The following is a 19811-nucleotide window of genomic DNA, read 5'->3' as shown; positions in this document are numbered from 1 at the left end:
TACCGAATCAGTATTTACCGATTCCAGCAAGGGTGCAGGGGGTGTCACTTTGACACCCTCTAGCACCCCAAATACAGGCATGTGTGCCATGTGGCACACAGACATGCCATAAGGGTATGTTTGTCTGTCACATGGCATAGGTGTGCATGCACACATGTGCATGCACACCTGGATTCGGTATTTTACCACCCAATTGGATTGGGTGGTAAAATACCGAATCTGTAAGGCCTTTGGGACTCAGAAGAGTCCCACCTACATCAGAAAGTTACCGAATCGGTAAAAATACCGATTCGGTATTTTACCGATTCGGTAAATTTACCGATTCGGTAAATTTACCAAATCGGTAAAATAGGGCCCCTACATGCCAATTCCTAAATACCGGTCATTAGCGGCCGAAATTGGCCGTTACCGACCGGTATTTGGGCTCCTACATCTGGCCCTTAGAGAAGGTATTAGTGGAGTCTAAGGTGGACTATCCTGGGGTGGGATGGTGCGGCCTGCCTGTACTTTTGTACGCAGATGACACCATCCTGAAACGCCAAACGTGATTCAGTGCGTACAATAAAATTCCTTTTATTTATTTATTTGCATTACTCAGGTCCGCCGTGAGCTGGAGTTTACTACCCCCACCCTGCCCCTCCCCCACTCAGCCCCGCAGCACTCCCCCTTGAGAGTGAGCACACCCAGGGTATTCGTCCGGTAGTGAATGGAAGAGTTTTTGCCAGGTTCTTGCACATCAAAAGTTCAAAGAAAGCTCCCAACTGGGTTGACTCCAGGTGTCTGGGTTTGTAAAGTGTAACAGCTTATTGAATGATGTAAATCATTCCGCCCCACCCCTTTCCTCCACAGGAGCTGGGTGAAGCTCTGTTAATCTCTCCCTTTGTGCGGGGAGGTCTTTTTTCCTGCTGCTGGAGAGAAATGTATTTAACTGGGCACAGCAGGGGGACAAATGGCCTGGGCTATGATTAAGTATGGGCGAATTTTGCGGATCTGCGGTCCGCGAATTCGTGCGAAAGCGCAAAAAAATCTGCGAATTCACAGATTTTACCGTGAACTCGCTGATTATTTTGCGATTTGCACACTACTCAACTGGAGTACTTTCTACTGGCTAATCAGTAAGTGCTACCTCGTTTGGTAAATGTATAGTGCTTTTCCTACACTGCAGCTGCGTAAAGGGCCAGAAGATTTGTCTCCACTGACCATGTGTGCCTGTAACTTTGCCACTGCCCCAAAAGGCGCCGAGGTCCCTTGAGTGAGCTGTCCATCATAGTTGGGAAAGGGCGGGAAGACTTTTGATACCGCTAGTGTGTGGTGCGGGGCCAAACGAGCGGGGCTTCTATGCGTGTCAATATGCCTCTTGTGTATAAAGGGTCAGAGAGCGAGCAGGGCAGCAGGTAAGGAGAAAGCAGCTTCCTGGTCACAGGAACTACACGGGGGTTGCGCTCGAGAAACTCAGGGATTCAAAGACCTCCCTTGAGTATTACAGCTAATTTTGGAATGCAGATATGGGGTTAAAGCACACTTGCCAAGCCTCGACCGTGCTCACTAATGTTTTGGGCTGATTAAAACGTTACTGAATTTGAGCTTCAACTCGGGCACCTGCTTTATTTATATCTGTAAGTGCTTCCTGCTGAGGTTTAATTTTGGGCCCACAGGTTCCCGCACAGATTACACCTCAATTTGAGACATCAATGGTCTATGTAGGCCAAGGAGAAGCGAAACTGCACTCTAAAGGAATTCTCTCCCTAAATGTATAATATATTGTCACTATAGACAAAACTGAAAATCGCCCTGACTTTCACCATCAGTGTACACTAACATTATAAGGCCTCTCCCAAGTCAATCTCTAATTCTTCAGAGTCCCCACTGTCGCAGGCTACCTGTGCACAGTTTCTTGGCTGTGCATGACAGTAGTACCCCATGTACAGCCTGCATATGTGTGCACAAGTGAGTGCCCCCGTGTTCACTTATAACTAGCCAAGTGCCTCTTACCCTTGCTACATCACAGCGACCTGGCCTTAAAAGGCAAGCCCTAGAGGAAAGTTTGTGCAGTCTGCTTGCCCTGTGATTACCGTGGGTGAGACACATGTAATGAAACTCACCCATATTCGCAGAACTAAATTGAAACACCTGGACAGCAGGGTTGGTTGTCTGTTTGGAATAGCTTGTCAGCTATTTCGAGAACAAGACCAAGAGCTAGGAGATTGCAGCTGTGTGAGAACGCAATCCTGGCACCAGTTCATGAGGGCAAAATGGAATGGCGTAGAGCCTCAGAGAGTATTGCTGGAGGCTTCTTCAGTTGGTTCTGTGCTCATCTGGATCGGTGATCTGCCTCTGTGACCCTATGAAGTTTCTGTCCATACAAGTGATCAAGTGACAGTTCTTTTATATTATATCTTATCTAAAGTGGAATTTCCTTTTTTAAATGTTTTTATTTTATTTATTGTTCACACCAGAGAAGAAGTCATCTCTTTACAGAAAAGAAAACATACAATATCATAATATTTATAAATACTGAGTTCATATAGCCAATAGCATATACTTAATTTTACCCTGTGCGAGGGAAAAAAAAAAAGAAAAAAGTTTAATAATTAAACCAGCGTATGTCTACCTCCTATCCTGTCTTAAAAAATATAGTATTTGATTAAGGATATTTATCTTGACACAGAGACATATACAATTAATAAAGCGTTTATATAAATGAATAAAAGTTTGATTCTTCTACGAAGCCAATTTAATTTGCTCCACATCGGTATTTTATCTATTACTATTATATCGCTCCTGCCTCACCATTCAATTTCGCAATGCAAGACCATATTTCTTCCCCCCCTGTTCTGGCTTTCCTCCCTCTACATGCATATAGGGCTGCCTCTTGTTTCCAAACCCCTAGTAATCTAGCTATCCACATCTGAAAGGTGGGAGGCTCCTTATCTTTCCATCTAGCGGCCAGCATTATGCGATAAATAGCTGTGCCAAAGAATAATCAATATTCTTGTTCTTTGTTATATCTAAGAGAGCTATCATACCTCAGGACTGCCAGTGTAGCAGTTAGCCCCAAGTCCCTTCCAAATAGTGATCCCCAGTAGCTAGAGATCCCTGTTTTTAAAATTATTAGTTCACTACAGTCAGAAAACATATGTATCATGTAGCCGGACCCGTGTCGCATCTAGGGCATTAAAGTGGAATTTCCAACTTCACCTAAGTAATGTCTGTTATAACTAATGAGCATTGAGATCCTAGTCTAAGACCCATTATTCCTTTAAACAAATTAGGTAAAATGCGACAATTCAGGCTGCATTATTTGGGCTATTGTTCTTATTTGACCTTAAACTAGAGATCTCAAGGCACTTATTCCATATTGATGTCTCAATGGTGTCAGCTTAATGTCTATGTCTGAGTGACTTAACACTTTCAAGGGTTCTTCGAAAGTTTTAGACAGACGAAATCTGTGTCAAAGGTAGACATGTTGAAGATTCTGCAGAAATACAGAAAGTAGAGCTTCTGCCAACTTAAAATGGAGTTGGGCTTTTCTCATAATGACAGGCATTATCTGGGGCAAAGGTAAACAAACTGGACAGGTTAAGTAAAATGGAGACTGTAGTTAAAATGGAACCTGTCCTGTATGTGTTTAAGAACCTAAAACTAAAAGAAAAAAACCTAAAAGCAAGTAAAATACATAATATAATAAAATTGTGAACGGATTTATGACATTCCTGGAATTATCTGTGAATTTAGCAATCACTAAATAATTACTGAATGCGTATTTGATTGCTCGTGCTGATCAAAACTTCATGACATATTCATTATACAGATACAGAATAAAAATACATAGCAGAAACATGCATTTGATGAAATAGTAATTCATCATGTGTTAATTGTTCAATAAGACGTCTTCAAACTGAAAACAAAAAGGTGTATCTGCCCTTGAAGAAATGATCTTTACAACAGATCAGAATGTGGAATCATTTAAGGACCTTGTTAGGACAAATGCACTCTTGACAACATAGACACAATCAGTTGAGAACAGTTGCTAACACACAGGGCACAGATACAATAACACTGATGCTGTAACATTGTGGGACTGGGGGGTGTTAGTGCAGTACAATGATGCACTCACCCTTTGAGGGCCACACTGATCCTGGTACTGGCATAGACTAAGACTAGGACTAAGTCACTCTGGCACTAAGACTGCATTAAGCCTACAGCAGCAAATTCCCAATTTTCTTCTCTAGGGCATTGTAACTAGTGCTCAAAGAGAGGAGATGTATTCCCTCTACGATCTCATATTTCAACATTGTTTTAGTATTAATGAAAACTTTGAAGGCATCTGGCTTTTAAACCTAAATCAGGCATACATTTACAAGTTTATGCCTGCAATTCCAAACCCTACGCCTGGTGGATTTTCTACCGTTGGTAACCTGTCAGTTTAGAATATTGTAAAATTGTGATCTAGTCTTTTCTTTTTTTTTTCTTCACAGAAGTAATAGTATTTTCTGCGGGAAAGTATCCTGTCCTCTTCCCCATGAAAAATAGATGTAACTGCTGTGAAACGTACTTAAAATGTGTCTGTATTACGTTTATGCACACCCATGAAGAGAATTGTTAAGAAGAATATATGTAATCACAAATGTACCCACCGGTAATCTAATGCAAATGTTGTTTTGCATTTGTTTAAAACTTTCCTTAGAATTGTATTAATCACAAACTTTTTATTGCCTTTCCATACCCTGAAGCCATAACGATCCATGTAGCACATTACACATTTTCCGGTAGCATAACCTTGTTTTCAAACTTCGCAAGAGAATAATGGAGCTAGTATTGTATATATCAATTATATTTTCCCTCCAAGGCTGTCCTGTCCTTCCATGAGGATAAGAGCTTTTATGAAACAAATGTCTGTCACGTGGTCATTTTACTAGTATTGAGAGAATTATTATGTGTATATAAGTCGATTTTAAATGCTTTTTAGCTTTTTGGCTCCAACAGACACTTTTCTGGTGAGAGCACTAGTCAACTGAATGTAAACATGTATTCTAATTTTTCGAAATGCTGCCTGAATTTTTGCATTACAAGCTGGTTGGACTTTATACTTCCTGACCTGATGTATGTTATTTTTAACATTGCCTTCCCTTCTAATACTAAATATACACATATCTATATCCAAAGTTAGTTGAAAGTGTGAATACCCACAAAGCACAATTTTACATTTTTGCACAAAGCAGCTGCATGGTCATCTTCACATCCCACTCCTGTTGTGTCCATTTTCCCATTCTTACTCCAGAATAAAAAGAAATAGCCCGAACTGCCAAGCCAGGTCCTCCCTGGACTTGTAACAAACATCCAAGGACCGGTTTCGGGCTTTCAGCCCTCATCAGCCTGGATAGCTTGATTCCAGTGGCATGGAGAGCTCGGGACTCATGTCTGAGCATACCCGTCCCACTCGGGGTGACAAATGCAAAAGCAACAGTTGATCGACAGAATGCAGATCAATGTCATACATTCACCCCAGTACAGAGATCTGGGGCTAAATCCATAGTTTTTTTGCTCACCATGCCATTCCAGTTGAACCCAGCCGTATGCAAATCAGTCTTGACCCTGTGCCCCCTGGGAACAGTCCAGCCCGAAGTGCCAAGCCAGGTCCTCCCTAGACTGGAAACAAGCATCCAAGGACCAGTTTCGGGCTTTCAGCCCTCATCAGTGGAGTGGTGTGGCTCACTGGTTAGAGGCGGCAGACCCGTAAGCAGAGGACGGCCCGGGACCAGGGTTCGATTCCCGACACGGCAGGGTCGTGGACCAGGGTCAGCGGGCTCGATAATTCTCACCTCGGTGCCTACTCCAGTCAGGGACCACACTCGGCAACTCTGGGCATTAGCTTGCCTCATCTTCACAACGGCCCCCCAGACCGCCGGGGATGCTTGGTCGCACCTTAGAGATACCCATTAGGGACCATCTCTCAGGGTGAGCCAGGACGGGTTCCCCAGCGGTCGAAGCGCGGAGATACTCCTCCGGGAGTCGATCCTAGCGCTATATAAACCTGCAATTAAATATAAACCCGCAATCAGCCTGGATAGCTTGATTCCAGTGGCATGGAGAGAATGGGACTCACGTCTGAGCATACCCGTCCCACTCGGGGTGACAAATGCAAAAACAACAGTTGATGGACAGAATGCAGATCAATGTCATACATTCACCCCAGTACAGAGATTGGGGCCTAAATCCATCGTTTTTTTGCTCACCATGCCATTCCAGTTTGAACCCAACTATATGCAAACCAGTCTTGACCCTGTGCCCCATGGGAACAGTCCAGCCTGAACTGCCAATAGGCGATAACTTTTTTCTCCCATCATTTATCGGCAGAAAATTTAACACTGCCTAACCCCGAATATTATCGCAGTGATTGCGGAGTATTCTCAAGCCTGCGCTACATGGGGATAATAATAGTGAAAACAGGCGACAACAACTTCGCAATGGCGAAGGTTATTCCTGCGTTAGCAGGCGATAGCTGTGGATCAGCACATCAGCGCCAGAAAACTCACCTTTCTCAACCTAGGCGATATCGCAATGCGAACATGGCCCTACAAATATTAGGATGTGAGGGTTACGATGCCAAGTGAATATAAAATGCAGAAGACATTTCTGGTTCATTTAACATTTGGCAGGCAGCCTGAAAGACTGCTGTGACAACAGAGGCCCTTTCCCCAACCTCTTTACTTCAGCTCTATTGAAAGACCCTGCCAACCAGCACCTACAAGTGATGGATGGAAATGCATTCACAGGTGAATGCTGAGGGGTTGGCAGGTTATTAAAAAATGATGGCGGGGGCTAGGGGTGGTGGCAGTATGGTGTTGTGACCCCCATGGGTATCAGAGCTGCATGATCATTGCCCCCATGGCATCTGTGGGTCATCAGGTGTGGCTCTTGGCTGGGTTCCCTTTAATGCTGTGGGTAGTCGTCCTGCTTAGCACCAGCAAAAGGCAGGTGTAAAATCCCTGGTGCTACCGCGGGTGATCTCCTGTTTTTGCTTCGCAGATCTGGCAGTTTGTTGTGAATGTGGTGTTGTGGTTTTCTCGCGTGTTTTTGCATGGGAACGCCTACTCTCCATTTCATTAGTGTTAGTTGGTGGTGTCCACTGTGGAGATACATTTTGGGGCAGGTATCGCGGGAATACTGCCATTGTCTGCAGTTTGAACCAGCTTATGAATGGGGTGTTAAATCTATCAACACTTTGGCTGCGTTAAGGTGGAGCTAAATCGGAGTTAACTCCTTATGAATATGCCACTGAGACTTTGTGTCGGTGTTAGTTTAATTCAAAGCTGCTCACGCTATTTACTGTCCAGTGCAAATCCACTTTGAGTTGCTATGCGCTGCTTTGAGGCACTTTACGTCACTTTGCATTAAGGGGCATTTCTGGGTACTGGGTTGGATCAAGGTAAGCACTCATAGGTTTTGACACAAAACCTAATCTACTAAAATAACCAGACAGGACTTTGCTTCAAAAACTAATGTTTATTCCATGCATGCCCAAACGTGGGGTAATGTTCATTTCTCCAAAAATAAAGACATGTTGCATGTGTGCTGAAGAGCACAGTAACATCCAATTGAGGGAACTTTCTCAGTTAGTCCACACCCAGGAATTTCTACTGAAAGGGCATAGCTCCAGTACAAATCCTATGCTTATAGCGCACACTCACCTCTGCAACACATTGCATTCTGCAGAGAATTAGTAAACTTGTTAGTTTAGCCTAAATAAATGTTAACGTTAGCTTGAATATGGATAGATTGTCTTAAAGCCTTACAAAACTTAAAAATATGAGATTTTAAATGCACCACATGGCTTGTCTCTGGTAGCACTTGATTAAATCCTGGCTTGATTCATAACTCATTATGGAAGCCTTTGACTCCAACATTTTCGACAGCGATATTTCCGACGTTCATAAATATATAACTAATTAACATCAATGCAATATCTCCATCTTTGATGTATTGTTCTGTCATCATCTAAAGCACTTGGAATAATTAACATGTATTATTCCTTCAAGTTTCAAAGGCATAGGGATAACCTCTCCACACCTTTAACCATAACAATGTCCCCTTGAAACGCTAATTCCCATGGATTCTTAAAAAAATAAATTCTCGACAGCCTACAAAGTCAGGCTTCTCTTCTGAGCATTAACTTAAATCCATTAACTAGCCACTTCCTAATCATATATTTCTGAAAATGTTTTTCTGAAGTCTGTTCTGATTGCAAGTTTTACATTTTCAAAAAACATACCTCTGATGGACCAGTCTTGCTGTGGTTTTGCAAGGAGATAATTGTAAGTGAAAGACATTGATGTGACATTCTTCTTCTTATATCTGCAGTTCTGCACTAGTCAGACAATGGTAATTATATCAATATAAACCAGGAAAAACACACACAATTTTAAATGTGGCTCTATTACCTGGCAGTCTCACAGCTTACATAATCCAAATAACACTTTCTAAATAAAATGTGAAACATCTACCCGCCGAAAAAATAGGGGTTGCTAAGCCGAGGCACTGCTTAGGCACATATATTTAACATAGTTCCAGCTGGTGTGGTGTTTAAATAGTGTTGACTTATCTTGGAAGCAAATGCAGAGGCATGGGTGTGAAATGGTCTTGGTTTGGCTGACCTATATAGAACTTAAGTGTGATTCTAGTATGGACTAGAAATGTACTCTGGCCATGACCTGGTGCTATAGACAAAGTGTGTGTCAACCACACCAAAACTGTGAAGTACGCAATGATACAGTAGGCATACTGTTGAGTATTCAGGGACACCAATGTGGCCAATTGCTGGTATTTCTTGGAAACCTAGAAATGTTGAAGAAATAATAATTACAATGACAGATATTAAGAAAATCTCGAAATTGAGTGAGTTAAAAAACATTACCACAGTAAAGTAAGGAAGGTAAATTGTGTTGTTGTGGGGAAATGAGGGACGCATAACAAGGTTGCAATTCTCAGTTGGAGGTTGCACTATTAGGGGGCGGGGAGAAACATGACATAGACCCATCTGCACTGCTGAGATTTTCAAACTGCATACCCTGTTGCCATTATACTAGCTAGAGCAGAGCAGCAGGCAGGTACTTGTGCGTACAGTGGGAGATATTCTCAAAAACGTGTGATAAACATTGTAAAATTAGCTTAACGCAACTTTGCATATCACAGTCTATCGCAATAAAATAACACCATTTTAATGTTGTATTCCCAACCCGGAAGCACCATGCGATAGTAGCAGGATAACGCACCAAATGACACGTAAAAATCAATGCGACACCAAAAAAATGCAAAACATGAATGCGAAAAAAGTTGCGATTGCCCAAAGTGCGATACAAAAATCAGTGACAACCAGCAGCAGGCCTGCAATTCCCATGCGTCATGCAGGAAAATGCACTATAAAAGCAACAAAAAAAACACACCAAAACAAAATTGAACTGCGTAGCACCATAGATGCACCGGGACCGAGTGCAGAGGACAACCCAAACCCCACATGCCCAAAGAGGACCAGCCAGGAACCCCGTGTTTGGTGAAGTGAAAGGAGAAGAGGAGGAGGAAGACGGGGTTCAGTCCGCAGGAAGACCCGATCATTGTCACAGAGGTGACAGAACACTACCAACAACTGTTCATCACCTCCACTGCATCATTAGCAACACAAACAGAAATATGGCAGTCCATCGTCAACAACGTGAATGCAGTTGGAGTGTTGAGGAGGTCTATGGAGGAGGTCAAGAGGCACTGACATGATCTGCAGAGCCAAACCAAACAAAAGGTCAATGCCAACAGGAAGGCAGCAAAGGCGACAGGAGGTGGGAGTCCTGCACCACAGGAGGAGCTGGATGAGCTGGAGGAAATTGAGGCCACAGTTATCAGTGTGGAGAAGGTGCAAGGATTTGGCATTCAGGACACAGCTCGATATGACCTGAGCCAACAGCAACAGAGTGAGTAACGCCCAGGGAATGGGGAGACGGGGGGAGATAGGCACAATGGCACGCATGTACAATCAAGTGTAGCACACTGCACACCCACAATGATTGTGGAACATGTCCCTGATACCCTTGGCACACTGCAGCAAACATAGAAATACCAAGTAGGCCCCCGTCCTGATTGGCCTTGCACTCCTTGTTCAGTCTCTCTCTTCCTCTCTCTTTCTTTAGCTCCCCCTCTGTCCTTTGATGAGTGCCTTACACACCTTCTTATCTTGGATATTGTCTTGTAGGTTGTCACTTACAGATTGTCCAGAGATGACCCGTCATGACTCTTCCAAAGAGATTTTGTGACGTTGATGTGCAATCACTTGGTCTGGGTGATGTGGGGAGGTGCCCGGGGTAGGGCCGGGGGGGGGGGAGTATGGGGTGGTAGGGGGTCGTATTGTGGGTGTTGTGGCCCTCTTGGGTTTTGAGCTGCATGTTTGTTGGCTCCATGGCATCTGTTGTTCTTGAGGTGTGGCTCTGGGCTGGACTCCCTTTTCTGGAGCAGCTTGTAGTCCGACTTTACACCTGTTGAGAACAGGTGTTAAATTCCTGCTGCTAACGCATCTTATTGCCTGTTTTGTGATCTTATCACAGATCTGGCTGGTCGTTGAGAATGTTGTGACGTGGTGTTGTCATGGCCTTTTGCACTGGAACGCCTACTCTGCATCTCATTAGCGTTAGTTGCCGGGGTCATCTGTGGCGATGTTTTTTGTGGCTGATATCGCAGGTAAACTGGTGATATGGGCTGTTAGCACCAGCTTGTGAATGGGGGCAATGAATGTATCGCAACTTTGGCTGTGATAAAGTGCAGATAACTCGGCAATAAGTTCTTGAGAATATGCCCCAGTGAGTAATAGCGAGGCGGTGAACCTGTTTTGAGGCCATGTTTTTCTCTGTTCCACCAACCTTTTCCCATTTCACAATCAAGAGGGAACTGATGTGAAGTAATGTGGTTCCTTTCATTCAATGCTATTTACATTAACATTGTTCTATGCAAATTAGAGACACATAGACTTGTGCTTCCAACATACCCATAATTGATGCCTAAAATCCCATTTCAGGTGCAGCAGTTGTAGGCATATCAAAGACAGCACAGTAGCTTCAGTCAAACACTCTTGACAAATAGATGATGCTAGGGGAACTGATGTAGTACTACCTTTTTAGCAGATAAAGGCTGCTGCGACAGTCGGGTGCAGTTCATCAACACCATCTAAAGCAGACCTACTAACATTCTTGGCTCACCCAGAGCAATCTGGCCCCCTGCCTCCCTCCATTACTGTTTACTAGAGTGTGACTATAAAGGACATCCTTCCCCTCCTAGACCAGAAAGCCAGTATCCTCTATATTCTATGGCAAGGGATAGTCTTGTAAATAGTAATTGCTTATTTCTTTATAACAATGACTGAATGTTGTTGTTTACAGTGCATATGCATCATTTCTGCATGTGCCTTTTCACTTATCATGTGTGTACGTTTGCAGTGGCGTGCTGTGTAGTGTCACTTGTATGCCCACAATATGATTTTAATGCTATTGTATGTCTTTTGTAGGGAAGTCCAAAATAAAGTTTATCTTCTTTTTAATCTACCTCAATAAGTTAACATATCTATATCTGTACTCAGGTAGGACTCAACTCTGTCTTTGTTGGTTTCGAGTGCTATAATTTTGGTGACAAGGCTGTTTGAGGAATTTATGGATCCTTTACCCTAAAGAATGCCTCAGACCTGACAGAGCTTAATAGGAGGGCAGAAAATTGCTGGCTTAATGAGATGGTTTGAGCCATTGCCATCAAAAATGCAATCTTTTTGGGGTTTTAGACATACATGAGCCCCCACTGTTAACCCCCCGGCTGCGCCGAACGTTCCGTGCTGGTGCAGAACGTTCTATTGCGCGGGTGGGGCCAGAACGTTCAGCAGTCGTGCGCAGCACTACCGAGGTAGTGCATGCGACGTCCGCTGAACTTTCGCTGCACGGAAGGTATTAAAGGTGATATACAGGGGAAACACAGGATATTTTGAATTCACCCGGATCCCGCCACTGTCCAGTAGTTTTAATTTAAGAACTCCCTCCTTCTTTGAGTCCATCAGGAGGTTGATTCTGCCTTGGTGGCATTGTCCTACCAGGGTGGGGAGTTGTTGCCGATGATGAAGCATGACACGAATGGCCGTCCCTTGCATTTTGGCAGTAGTTCTGTGACATCCCTAATTGGACTCTGACTTGTACTCCTAAATAGGAAAACAGTTAATCTCTCTTTTTCTGGAGCTACTGTACTCATTTGTGATTTAATATTTTGCTTAGGGAGGACGTACAGTGGCTTGACCTCCCCCTCCCCATTTATGTGTTGAAAATTGTTCATTAGTGTCCCATCTTCAGCTGGACAGTTGAGATACATGCACTACCTCCCGATGGGCATATCAGACTACTCTCCCGTTATGGCCACTTTAAGATTATCCCTGACCAGCCAGGCAGAGAGAAGGGTAAAGACTTGAGCCATGGGACAGATTGGAGTGCACGAAAATGTATAATCTTAGAAACAGATAACTACCTCCGGAGAATACTGGGTCAGTTAGCTCCAACACAACCTGTGGGAAGCATATTACCAGTTATGAGAGGACATCTGATTACACATATGTTGGGGAAGCAAAGGGAGCATGAGAATAAACATTGGGAACTAGAAAGAGAAACTTACAGGAGTCAGCCAACTATATAGTCAGCCCCATTGACAAGCAAATGCAGCACTTGGAGATGCTCTCAGAGGAGTACAGGGCTCAAGTTAGCAGGATAACGCACCAAATGACACGTAAAAATCAATGCGACACCGAAAAAATGCAAAACATGAATGCGAAAAAAGTTGCGATTGCCCAAAGTGCGATACAAAAATCAGTGACAACCAGCAGCAGGCCTGCAATTCCCATGCGTCATGCTGGAAAATGCACTATAAAAGCAACAAAAAAAACACACCAAAACAAATTGAACTGCATAGCACCATAGATGCACCGGGACCGAGTGCAGAGGACAACACAAACCCCACATGCCCAAAGAGGACCAGCCAGGAACCCCGTGTTTGGTGAAGTGAAAGGAGAAGAGGAGGAGGAAGACGGGGTTCAGTCCGCAGGAAGACCCGATCATTGTCACAGAGGTGACAGAACACTACCAACAACTGTTCATCACCTCCACTGCATCATTAGCAACACAAACAGAAATATGGCAGTCCATCGTCAACAACGTGAATGCAGTTGGAGTGTTGAGGAGGTCTATGGAGGAGGTCAAGAGGCACTGACATGATCTGCAGAGCCAAACCAAACAAAAGGTCAATGCCAACAGGAAGGCAGCAAAGGCGACAGGAGGTGGGAGTCCTGCACCACAGGAGGAGCTGGATGAGCTGGAGGAAATTGAGGCCACAGTTATCAGTGTGGAGAGGGTGCAAGGATTTGGCATTCAGGACACAGCTCGATATGACCTGAGCCAACAGCAACAGAGTGAGTAACGCCCTGGGAATGGGGAGACGGGGGGAGATAGGCACAATGGCACGCATGTACAATCAAGTGTAGCACACTGCACACCCACAATGATTGTGGAACATGTCCCTGATACCCTTGGCACACTGCAGCACACATAGAAATACCAAGTAGGCCCCCGTCCTGATTGGCCTTGCGCTCCTTGTTCAGTCTCTCTCTTCCTCTCTCTTTCTTTAGCTCCCCCTCTGTCCTTTGATGAGTGCCTTACACACCTTCTTATCTTGGATATTGTCTTGTAGGTTGTCACTTACAGATTGTCCAGAGATGACCCGTCATGACTCTTCCAAAGAGATTTTGTGACGTTGATGTGCAATCTCTTGGTCTGGGTGAGGTGGGGAGGTGCCCGGGGTATCGCCGGGGGGGGGGAGTATGGGGTGGTAGGGGGTCGTATTTTGGGTGTTGTGGCCCTCTTGGGTTTTGAGCTGCATGTTTGTTGGCTCCATGGCATCTGTTGTTCTTGAGGTGTGGCTCTGGGCTGGACTCCCTTTTCTGGAGCAGCTTGTAGTCCGACTTTACACCTGTTGAGAACAGGTGTTAAATTCCTGCTGCTAACGCATCTTATTGCCTGTTTTGTGATCTTATCACAGATCTGGCTGGTCGTTGAGAATGTTGTGACGTGGTGTTGTCATGGCCTTTTGCACTGGAACGCCTACTCTGCATCTCATTAGCGTTAGTTGCCGGGGTCATCTGTGGCGATGTTTTTTGTGGCTGATATCGCAGGTAAACTGGTGATATGGGCTGTTAGCACCAGCTTGTGAATGGGGGCAATGAATGTATCGCAACTTTGGCTGTGATAAAGTGCAGATAACTCGGCAATAAGTTCTTGAGAATATGCCCCAGTGAGTAATAGCGAGGCAGTGAACCTGTTTTGAGGCCATGTTTTTCTCTGTTCCACCAACCTTTTCCCATTTCACAATCAAGAGGGAACTGATGTGAAGTAATGTGGTTCCTTTCATTCAATGCTATTTACATTAACATTGTTCTATGCAAATTAGAGACACATAGACTTGTGCTTCCAACGTACCCATAATTGATGCCTAAAATCCCATTTCAGGTGCAGCAGTTGTAGGCATATCAAAGACAGCACAGTAGCTTCAGTCAAACACTCTTGACAAATAGATGATGCTAGGGGAACTGATGTAGTACTACCTTTTTAGCAGATAAAGGCTGCTGTGACAGTCGGGTGCAGTTCATCAACACCATCTAAAGCAGATCTACTAACATTCTTGGCTCACCCAGAGCAATCTGGCCCCCTGCCTCCCTCCATTACTGTTTACTAGAGTGTGACTATAAAGGACATCCTTCCCCTCTTAGACCAGAAAGCCAGTATCCTCTATATTCTATGGCAAGGGATAGTCTTGTAAATAGTAATTGCTTATTTCTTTATAACAATGACTGAATGTTGTTGTTTACAGTGCATATGCGTCATTTCTGCATGTGCCTTTTCACTTATCATGTGTGTACGTGTGCAGTGGCGTGCTGTGTAGTGTCACTTGTATGCCCACAATATGATTTTAATGCTATTGTATGTCTTTTGGTGGGAAGTCCAAAATAAAGTTTATCTTCTTTTTAATCTACCTCAATAAGTTAACATATCTATATCTGTACTCAGGTAGGACTCAACTCTGTCTTTGTTGGTTTCGAGTGCTATAATTTTGGTGACAAGGCTGTTTGAGGAATTTATGGATCCTTTACCCTAAAGAATGCCTCAGACCTGACAGAGCTTAATAGGAGGGCAGAAAATTGCTGGCTTAATGAGATGGTTTGAGCCATTGCCATCAAAAATGCAATCTTTTTGGGGTTTTAGACATACATGAGCCCCCACTGTTAACCCCTCGGCTGCGCCGAACGTTCCGTGCTGGTGCGGAACGTTCTATTGCGCGGGTGGGGCCAGAACGTTCAGCAGTCGTGCGCAGCACTACAGAGGTAGTGCATGCGACGTCCGCTGAACTTTCGCCGCACGGAAGGGGTTAAAGGTGATATACAGGGGAAACACAGGATATTTTGAATTCACCCGGATCCCGCCACTGTCCAGTAGTTTTAATTTAAGAACTCCCTCCTTCTTTGAGTCCATCAGGAGGTTGATTCTGCCTTGGTGGCATTGTCCTACCAGGGTGGGGAGTTGTTGCCGATGATGAAGCATGACACGAATGGCCGTCACTTGCATTTTGGCAGTAGTTCTGTGACATCCCTAATTGGACTCTGACTTGTACTCCTAAATAGGAAAACAGTTAATCTCTCTTTTTCTGGAGCTACTGTACTCATTTGTGATTTAATATTTTGCTTAGGGAGGACGTACAGTGGCTTGACCTCCCCCTCCCCATTTATGTGTTGAAAATTGTTCATTAGTGTCCCATCTTCAGCTGGACAGTTGAGATACATGCACTACCTCCCGATGGGCATATCAGACTACTCTCCCGTTATGGCCACTTTAAGATTATCCCTGACCAGCCAGGCAGAGAGAAGGGTAAAGACTTGAGCCATGGGACAGATTGGAGTGCACGAAAATGTATAATCTTAGAAACAGATAACTACCTCCGGAGAATACTGGGTCAGTTAGCTCCAACACAACCCTGTGGGAAGCATATTACCAGTTATGAGAGGACATCTGATTACACATATGTTGGGGAAGCAAAGGGAGCATGAGAATAAACATAGGGAACTGGAAAGAGAAACTTACAGGAGTCAGCCAACTATATAGTCAGCCCCATTGACAAGCAAATGCAGCACTTGGAGATGCTCTCAGAGGAGTACAGGGCTCAAGTTAGCAGGATAACGCACCAAATGACACGTAAAAATCAATGCGAAACCGAAAAAATGCAAAACATGAATGCGAAAAAAGTTGCGATTGCCCAAAGTGCGATACAAAAATCAGTGACAACCAGCAGCAGGCCTGCAATTCCCATGCGTCATGCTGGAAAATGCACTATAAAAGCAACAAAAAAAACACACCAAAACAAATTGAACTGCCTAGCACCATAGATGCACCGGGACCGAGTGCAGAGGACAACCCAAACCCCACATGCCCAAAGAGGACCAGCCAGGAACCCCGTGTTTGGTGAAGTGAAAGGAGAAGAGGAGGAGGAAGACGGGGTTCAGTCCGCAGGAAGACCCGATCATTGTCACAGAGGTGACAGAACACTACCAACAACTGTTCATCACCTCCACTGCATCATTAGCAACACAAACAGAAATATGGCAGTCCATCGTCAACAACGTGAATGCAGTTGGAGTGTTGAGGAGGTCTATGGAGGAGGTCAAGAGGCACTGACATGATCTGCAGAGCCAAACCAAACAAAAGGTCAATGCCAACAGGAAGGCAGCAAAGGCGACAGGAGGTGGGAGTCCTGCACCACAGGAGGAGCTGGATGAGCTGGAGGAAATTGAGGCCACAGTTATCAGTGTGGAGAAGGTGCAAGGATTTGGCATTCAGGACACAGCTCGATATGACCTGAGCCAACAGCAACAGAGTGAGTAACGCCCAGGGAATGGGGAGACGGGGGGAGATAGGCACAATGGCACGCATGTACAATCAAGTGTAGCACACTGCACAACCACAATGATTGTGGAACATGTCCCTGATACCCTTGGCACACTGCAGCACACATAGAAATACCAAGTAGGCCCCCGTCCTGATTGGCCTTGCGCTCCTTGTTCAGTCTCTCTCTTCCTCTCTCTTTCTTTAGCTCCCCCTCTGTCCTTTGATGAGTGCCTTACACACCTTCTTATCTTGGATATTGTCTTGTAGGTTGTCACTTACAGATTGTCCAGAGATGACCCGTCATGACTCTTCCAAAGAGATTTTGTGACGTTGATGTGCAATCTCTTGGTCTGGGTGAGGTGGGGAGGTGCCCGGGGTAGGGCCGGGGGGGGGGGGAGTATGGGGTGGTAGGGGGTCGTATTTTGGGTGTTGTGGCCCTCTTGGGTTTTGAGCTGCATGTTTGTTGGCTCCATGGCATCTGTTGTTCTTGAGGTGTGGCTCTGGGCTGGACTCCCTTTTCTGGAGCAGCTTGTAGTCCGACTTTACACCTGTTGAGAACAGGTGTTAAATTCCTGCTGCTGATGCATCTTATTGCCTGTTTTGTGATCTTATCACAGATCTGGCTGGTCGTTGAGAATGTTGTGACGTGGTGTTGTCATGGCCTTTTGCACTGGAACGCCTACTCTGCATCTCATTAGCGTTAGTTGCCGGGGTCATCTGTGGCGATGTTTTTTGTGGCTGATATCGCAGGTAAACTGGTGATATGGGCTGTTAGCACCAGCTTGTGAATGGGGGCAATAAATGTATCGTAACTTTGGCTGTGATAAAGTGCAGATAACTCGGCAATAAGTTCTTGAGAATATGCCCCAGTGAGTAATAGCGAGGCAGTGAACCTGTTTTGAGGCCATATTTTTCTTTGTTCCACTAACCTTTTCCCATTTCACAATCAAGAGGGAAGTAATGTGAAGTAATGTGAAGTAATGTGGTTCCTTTCATTCAATGCTATTTACATCAACATTGTTCTATGCAAATTAGAGACACATAGACTTGTGCTTCCAACGTACCCATAATTGATGCCTAAAATCCCATTTCAGGTGCAGCAGTTGTAGGCATATCAAAGACAGCACAGTAGCTTCAGTCAAACACTCTTGACAAATAGATGATGCTAGGGGAACTGATGTAGTACTACCTTTTTAGCAGATAAAGGCTGCTGTGACAGTCGGGTGCAGTTCATCAACACCATCTAAAGCAGACCTACTAACATTCTTGGCTCACCCAGAGCAATCTGGCCCCCTGCCTCCCTCCATTACTTTTTACTAGAGTGTGACTATAAAGGACATCCTTCCCCTCCTAGACCAGAAAGCCAATATCCTCTATATTCTATGGCAAGGGTTAGTCTTGTAAATAGGAATTGTTTATTTCTTTATAACAATGACTGAATGTTGTTGTTTACAGTGCATATGCGTCATTTCTGCATGTGCCTTTTCACTTATCATGTGTGTACGTTTGCAGTGGCGTGCTGTGTAGTGTCACTTGTATGCCCACAATATGATTTTAATGCTATTGTATGTCTTTTGTAGGGAAGTCCAAAATAAAGTTTATCTTCTTTTTAATCTACCTCAATAAGTTAACATATCTATATCTGTACTCAGGTAGGACTCAACTCTGTCTTTGTTGGTTTCGAGTGCTATAATTTTGGTGACAAGGCTGTTTGAGGAATTTATGGATCCTTTACCCTAAAGAATGCCTCAGACCTGACAGAGCTTAATAGGAGGGCAGAAAATTGCTGGCTTAATGAGATGGTTTGAGCCATTGCCATCAAAAATGCAATCTTTTTGGGGTTTTAGACATACATGAGCCCCCACTGTTAACCCCTCGGCTGCGCCGAACGTTCCGTGCTGGTGCGGAACGTTCTATTGCGCGGGTGGGGCCAGAACGTTCAGCAGTCGTGCGCAGCACTACAGAGGTAGTGCATGCGACGTCCGCTGAACTTTCGCCGCACGGAAGGGGTTAAAGGTGATATACAGGGGAAACACAGGATATTTTGAATTCACCCGGATCCCGCCACTGTCCAGTAGTTTTAATTTAAGAACTCCCTCCTTCTTTGAGTCCATCAGGAGGTTGATTCTGCCTTGGTGGCATTGTCCTACCAGGGTGGGGAGTTGTTGCCGATGATGAAGCATGACACGAATGGCCGTCCCTTGCATTTTGGCAGTAGTTCTGTGACATCCCTAATTGGACTCTGACTTGTACTCCTAAATAGGAAAACAGTTAATCTCTCTTTTTCTGGAGCTACTGTACTCATTTGTGATTTAATATTTTGCTTAGGGAGGACGTACAGTGGCTTGACCTCCCCCTCCCCATTTATGTGTTGAAAAATGTTCATTAGTGTCCCATCTTCAGCTGGACAGTTGAGATACATGCACTACCTCCCGATGGGCATATCAGACAACTCTCCCGTTATGGCCACTTTAAGATTATCCCTGACCAGCCAGGCAGAGAGAAGGGTAAAGACTTGAGCCATGGGACAGATTGGAGTGCACGAAAATGTATAATCTTAGAAACAGATAACTACCTCCGGAGAATACTGGGTCAGTTAGCTCCAACACAACCCTGTGGGAAGCATATTACCAGTTATGAGAGGACATCTGATTACACATATGTTGGGGAAGCAAAGGGAGCATGAGAATAAACATAGGGAACTGGAAAGAGAAACTTACAGGAGTCAGCCAACTATATAGTCAGCCCCATTGACAAGCAAATGCAGCACTTGGAGATGCTCTCAGAGGAGTACAGGGCTCAAGTTAGCAGGATAACGCA

Source organism: Lissotriton vulgaris, chromosome 10, assembly GCF_964263255.1.
Source record: "Lissotriton vulgaris chromosome 10, aLisVul1.2, whole genome shotgun sequence".
Classification (NCBI taxonomy): Eukaryota; Metazoa; Chordata; class Amphibia; order Caudata; family Salamandridae; genus Lissotriton; species Lissotriton vulgaris.
Note: the sequence above shows the minus strand (reverse complement) of the source record.